We start from the raw sequence: 6000 nt of genomic DNA, 5'->3' as shown, positions 1-6000 counted from the left end.
TTTCCTCAATCTTGTGCAAATATAATCTCGAGTCTCCTCCCCAATCCAGATAGGCTGCTGACCATACCCTCCCCCCTTCCTCACCAACTCATACTCTCACAGCAGCCCCTCAAGGTCTATACAGGATAGCACACTTATTGGATATTTGCTATGGCCAAAATGACAACTGATTTAAGTTTGTTTATTTGAATATTTATGAGGCTAAAAATATGATATTTATACTGATGATATTAGAACCCCAAATTTGATATCCCATGGGTATAGGATTGATCCAATATTTTGCTTTCTTGACTCTCTTATCAATTATTAGGATGAATGACAGGCCCTACAATGTATAAGAAGCCAGAAAGACACTAGGTATGACAGCAGTTAACTCACTTATTTTGTCTTTACCAAGATATTTTGGATTCTATATTGTCCAAACTAAAAGTTGCTCTTCATGTCATAGAATAAATATTTAAGTTTAGCATTAATATGAAGAATCATTTTAAGAGAATGGGGAAAATATTGTGCATCTAATAAGCAGGTTAAGAACTTGACATTGAAATGAATTTGTCAACAAAAGTAAGGAAAGAATGTGGAAGTGTCTTCACATTGTGTAAGAGAGAGAAATTCTATAGTCTAAAGAGAAATTGGAGAGCAACTAAGTTAAACATCCTTATTATTCTTTTTTACAGTTTTATTGGATAGATTTCACATTCCATAAAATCTACCCATTTAAAGATTATAGTTCAGTGTTTTTTAGTATATTCACAGAGTTGTGTAAACATTATCAAAATCTTTTTATAAAACATTTTCTGGGCTAAAAAGAAATCTGAAAACATAGCCCCTGGCAATTATTAATCTACTCTCAGTATCTGATTTGCCTATTCTGGATATTTTACATACATGGAATCATAAAATATGTGGTTCTTTTGTGCCTGGATTCTTTCATTTAGCATAATGTTTTCAAGTCTCATCCATATTGTAGCATATAGCAGTACCTCATTTCTTTTTATGGCTGCATGATACTTCATTGTGTGGCTATGCCTCATTCAGGTTATCCATTCATCAGTTGATAGATATTTAGGTTGTTTCTACTTCTTGGCAATAATTACTAATGCTATTAAGAGCATTTGTTTTAAGGTGAACATATGTATTTATTTCATATATATATATGTATATGTAGTTGTAGAATTGCTAGGTCATTTTCTAACAATATGTTAAACAATATCAACTCTATTCTTAATATTTTTAGGAACTGCCAGTCTTCTGAAGTGACTGTGCCATTTTACCTTCCAATTCCTCCACATTCTTGCCAACACTTGTTATTGTTTGTCTTTTTTATTTTAACCATCCTAGTGGGTATAAAGTAACATCTCATTGTAGTTCTGAATCATCCTTATTTTTAGCAAGAGGAAACTGAAGCCTTGAATCTTATATTTTGTGTCCCAACTAGTCATGGGAAAAATCTGACCTACAAGCTGTGTTATCTTAGAGAAAGATATGGGAGAATACCTAACTACTAGTAATTGTTACTCTTGGTTACTGGAAGGTACAGAATTAGGAAAGGAAGCAGGGAGATGCTATTAACTTGTTTCTTTATACTCACCTATTGCTAAAATGAGCATTGTATGTATTTGTATTGCTCTAATAATTAAAATGAAAATATATTTTAAAAAAATAAAATCCATGTCTTCTAATTTCTAGTTCTTAATCCTTTGGAGGTTTGGGCTAAAGTCTTTTTTTGCATAAAAATTATAGACATATGTATTATAATATTGATATTAGATAATACATTTATAATACTAGATAATAATTTATAGTATTATAAATCTATTATAATATTATAAAACATATGTCTATAATTTTTATGCAAAATTCCCCTAAGATAAATGGAAGAATCCATTAAAAAATCTAGGTGGCAAAAACAAAACTAGGCTTTAAAAAAAATTTAAAGTACCTATATATAAAAACTTACTTAAAATACATATATATATAAAAACTTACTTAAAATACTAGCAAGGTCAAACTTGGCCAAATAGAATCTGAGTGTTCTGTGGAAAGAGTTACACAATGGCTAATGATTTGCTGGAATGTTTGAATAAAAGTGTTACACTTTCAGCGTTTTCAGGTTATGTAGCAGTTGTCTGGAAGAAATTTTTTCTTATGATTAAAATGCAATAGAGATATGGTAGGTCATATTATCCTTGCTATCCTTGAACATAGTTTAATAAATAGAAAGGCTTATGACTTGATAAGCTCAAGTAAGCACCAGATTGTGCCATTTGGATAGATTTGCTGCCCTGTGTCTGAGGACTGTTTTTTCCAATCTACAGTGACACATAACGTAAAGAAAATCATTCATACGTTATTCTGACATTAAAACACACAATAAATTTAAGTAATTTCCAATGCTTAATGGCAGTAAAACCATGTGGATTAAATAGAGTTTAAGTGGATAAAATTTATGATTTTTTAAAAATGAAGCCCAGTGGATCTTCTCAAAACTTTTTTGATATAATATTTTTATATATCCATGTTGCATCAGGATATGCAACTAACATGACAGATTTAATATGCTTTCCATAATTTTATTTTTTAAAGTACTATATTGTACTCCTTTTCAGTTTGAACAAAACTGCCTAGTACTTTTTAAGCAGAGAGAGAAAGAGAGAGAGAGAGAAGCAAATTGGGCAGGATCTTAACAGTCTCTCAATCCAGTTATTGCTTACTACTCAACTATACTATATACTACCTGTAAAATTTATATTGGAGAATGAAAGCCTGATAATAAATACTTTCAAAAAAAGGGGTCTAACTTAAAAATGTAAAGATAAAAATTCAAACAATATTGGAAGTAAAAGACACTTACTCTCTGCTTTTCCTGCAATACCATTACCCTTCATTATGAAAATCAGTCCATAGGAAACCATAAAAGTGAATAGCACTTTATGAGGCTTTATGAGGCTGTAGGTATGTGCTTGGGATAGATAGGATCAGAAATGACCCAATTTCAAAAGGATAACAAAGAATGCAAATTCCAAAGACAAGAATCTTCCACCAACAATGTGCCTTTGCTTGCCCCAGAACTTCAGACCTTTGGAATGAAGAGTAAGAATTAACTAATCATCATAACAAGGATTTATAGAGGCAGAACTAAGAAAACTGGTTCTAGAACACATAATAATCTATCGCTTTACATGTCTCTGACATTAGTTTCAATTTCTAAGGAGATGAATTTGTAAATATACTTAAGATGAAAAGTAGGCTCCCCTGGTCAAAGCCTTAGAGGAGTAGGTAACGAAGACAATCAATTCAATAATCCATTAAGTATCTTAATCTACGTTTTGAGTTGTGTAGTTTAGATAAAATTCCCCTAAGATAAATGGAAGAATCCATTAAAAAAATCTAGGTGGCAAAAACAAAACAAAACTAGGCTTTAAAAAAACGTTTAACATTAATATTCCTTCAGTGCTAAGCAACTAATAAGATATTTTAGAATTGGAGAAAGGTAGTGGAGCTCAATAAATTCAGTAAAAATTTAATGATATATTCAAGTCACATATTCTCCCCTAAGTAATATCATCTAAACCTGTTCCCATTATATTCACCAACAGAAAATGTATTTTTTCGAATATTTGTTCTGCTCCTTGCTTAGCTTATAGTACCTTGACTTTTTACCTTTTCTTACTAACTTCATTTCTCATTTGATTAGCTCATTGTGTCAGATGCCAGGGCTCAGATTGACTTAGCTCATCTCATCTCATTCAGAGGCAGGTCCAGGTTTTGTACAGACAGAAGTTTATGAAATTTGGGGCCCTCTTAAAAGAAAATAGTACAGCCGAAGCCGGTTTGGCTCAGTGAATAGAGCGTCGGTCTGCGGACTGAAGGGTCCCAGGTTCGATTCCGGTCAAGGGCATGTACATTGGTTGCAGGCACATCCCTGGTAGGGGGTATGCAGGAGGCAGCTGGTCGATGTTTCTCTCTCATCGATGTTTCTAGCTCTCTATCTCTCTCCCTTCCTCTCTGTAAAAAATCAATAAAATATATTAAAAATAAATAAATAGTACAAAATTACAATTGCAAAATAAGGTAAAAATTAGAATAAGAGAAATCACAATAAGTCTTAAAATTTTTAAATGCTGAGAAATACCACAAATAATACAAACTCCAGGAAAATCACGTGTTAACTGCCTGACATACCATTATAATACTTCTAGATTTTTTTGGTTTAATACTCTTTAGTAGCTTCTTTAGACAAAAGCTATTTTGTAATATCGTCTTCTATAAAGATAATGGAAAAGCAATTCAGTTTTTCCTCCAGCATAGTTCATCAAAATTTGTTTTGTTTGTTTTATTCTCACCCAGGATGTGTCTTTTATTGATTTCAGAGAGAGAGGAAGGGAGAAAGAGAGAGAAACATTGATCGGTTTCCTCCTGTACCTGTCCCAAATGGGAATCAAACCTGCAACCTAGTTATGTGCCCTGACCAGGAATTAAACCCACAACCTTTTGGTATACAGGACAATGCTCCAAACAACTGAGAAACCCAACCAGGGCAAAATTTGTTTTAGATATTGAAGTTTAAGATGTATAAATCATCCCAACCTCATGCATAGACATACTTACTGTTTTGAGTACTGCTACAGGTTTGTGCCCTAAAATCAAAACAATTTTAATCAATTCAATTTCACATAATTCCTATCAAAAAGAAAGACATATATGGTGTCTCAATAATTGTAGATGTTGTATCATCACGTATATTCCAACTGGAAAGCTTTAGTTATGCCTAAGCTTCAATGCAAACTGAATCCTCTGCTTACAATTTTATACATCTGATGATTGGAAGAATTTTCCAGAGACTAGCTTAAAATATTTAAAACACCTTTCTCCACCACTTACCTACATAGTCATGGGAAGAGGTGCGATAGGACCCATTTGTGTGGTATAAACCTTGGGTTTGCACCTTTATGTCATGATGCTGGGTGGGTCAGCAGAGTGGGAGGTAGAAGTATTCCCAGAAGCTATTCCTTCCCAGGACACATAGCTGAAATTTAACTAATTGCAGAAATGACTGCAAACCATCCTATCTAATAAAGAGGGAATATGCTAATTGACTGCCATGCCCTCAAAGATGGTGGTGCCCACAGCCACAAGATGGCGGCGCCCAGTCTCCTCAGCCAGGCGGGTCCAGCCACTCCACGCGCCTGCCTCCAGAGTCCCCTAGTCCCCTCAGCCCTCCCAGCCACCCAGGGTGGGCCCGAGGCGCAGGCAAGCCTCGGATGGCGGCTGCCCAGCTGCCCAGGGCCACCCAAGGCTCAGGTAACCAGGGCCGGCGGAGGCTTGTGCTGCTGGCAGAGGCAGCAGCAGAGGTGTGATGGGGGTGTCGCCTTCCCCTGATCACCAGGTCGCCTCTCCCCCCTGAGGGCTCCTGGACTGTGAGAGGGGGCAGGCCAGGCTGAGGGACCCCCCCCCCCTCAAGTGCATGAATTTTCATGCACCGAGTCTCTAGTATAAATATATTTTATGAAACCTAAACAGAATGTATCATCAGTTGAACTTCCCTTACCATGATTCTTTAATGCCTACAGCCACTGTAACATACCTAACACGAGGGCAGGTGCTACAGAAAGGACATCAAAGGGGCAAGAGACTACTGTTAACTGAGGGTGAATGTCTTTATTTTGCGAAAACATATGACATGTGAACACATTGCTAAGGCCTTTTCCAAAGCCTCAAAAATGCCTGTGCAAAAAAAGGGGATGTGGATCTTCAGCATCCCCAACTTCAGTCTGCTCCTGATCTCATTTTGTCTCCGTTATTGAATGCTCATTCTGTGAGCAACACACAGTGAAGCATATACATGGCCACACAGAAATAAATCATGTGTTGTAAAAGTAGTTAGTCTGCTTCTCCAGAAGAAAAAAAACTTTCACTATTATAGTGAATAAACTTTAGAGTTGGAGCCATATTCCTCTGAGTGTTCAGAAATCTCTAATAGAATTGTCTGGGGTAAAT

The sequence above is a fragment of the Cnephaeus nilssonii genome (assembly GCF_951640355.1).
Source record: "Cnephaeus nilssonii genome assembly, chromosome: 18".
Taxonomy (NCBI): Eukaryota; Metazoa; Chordata; class Mammalia; order Chiroptera; family Vespertilionidae; genus Cnephaeus; species Cnephaeus nilssonii.
This window is presented reverse-complemented; position numbering follows the sequence as displayed.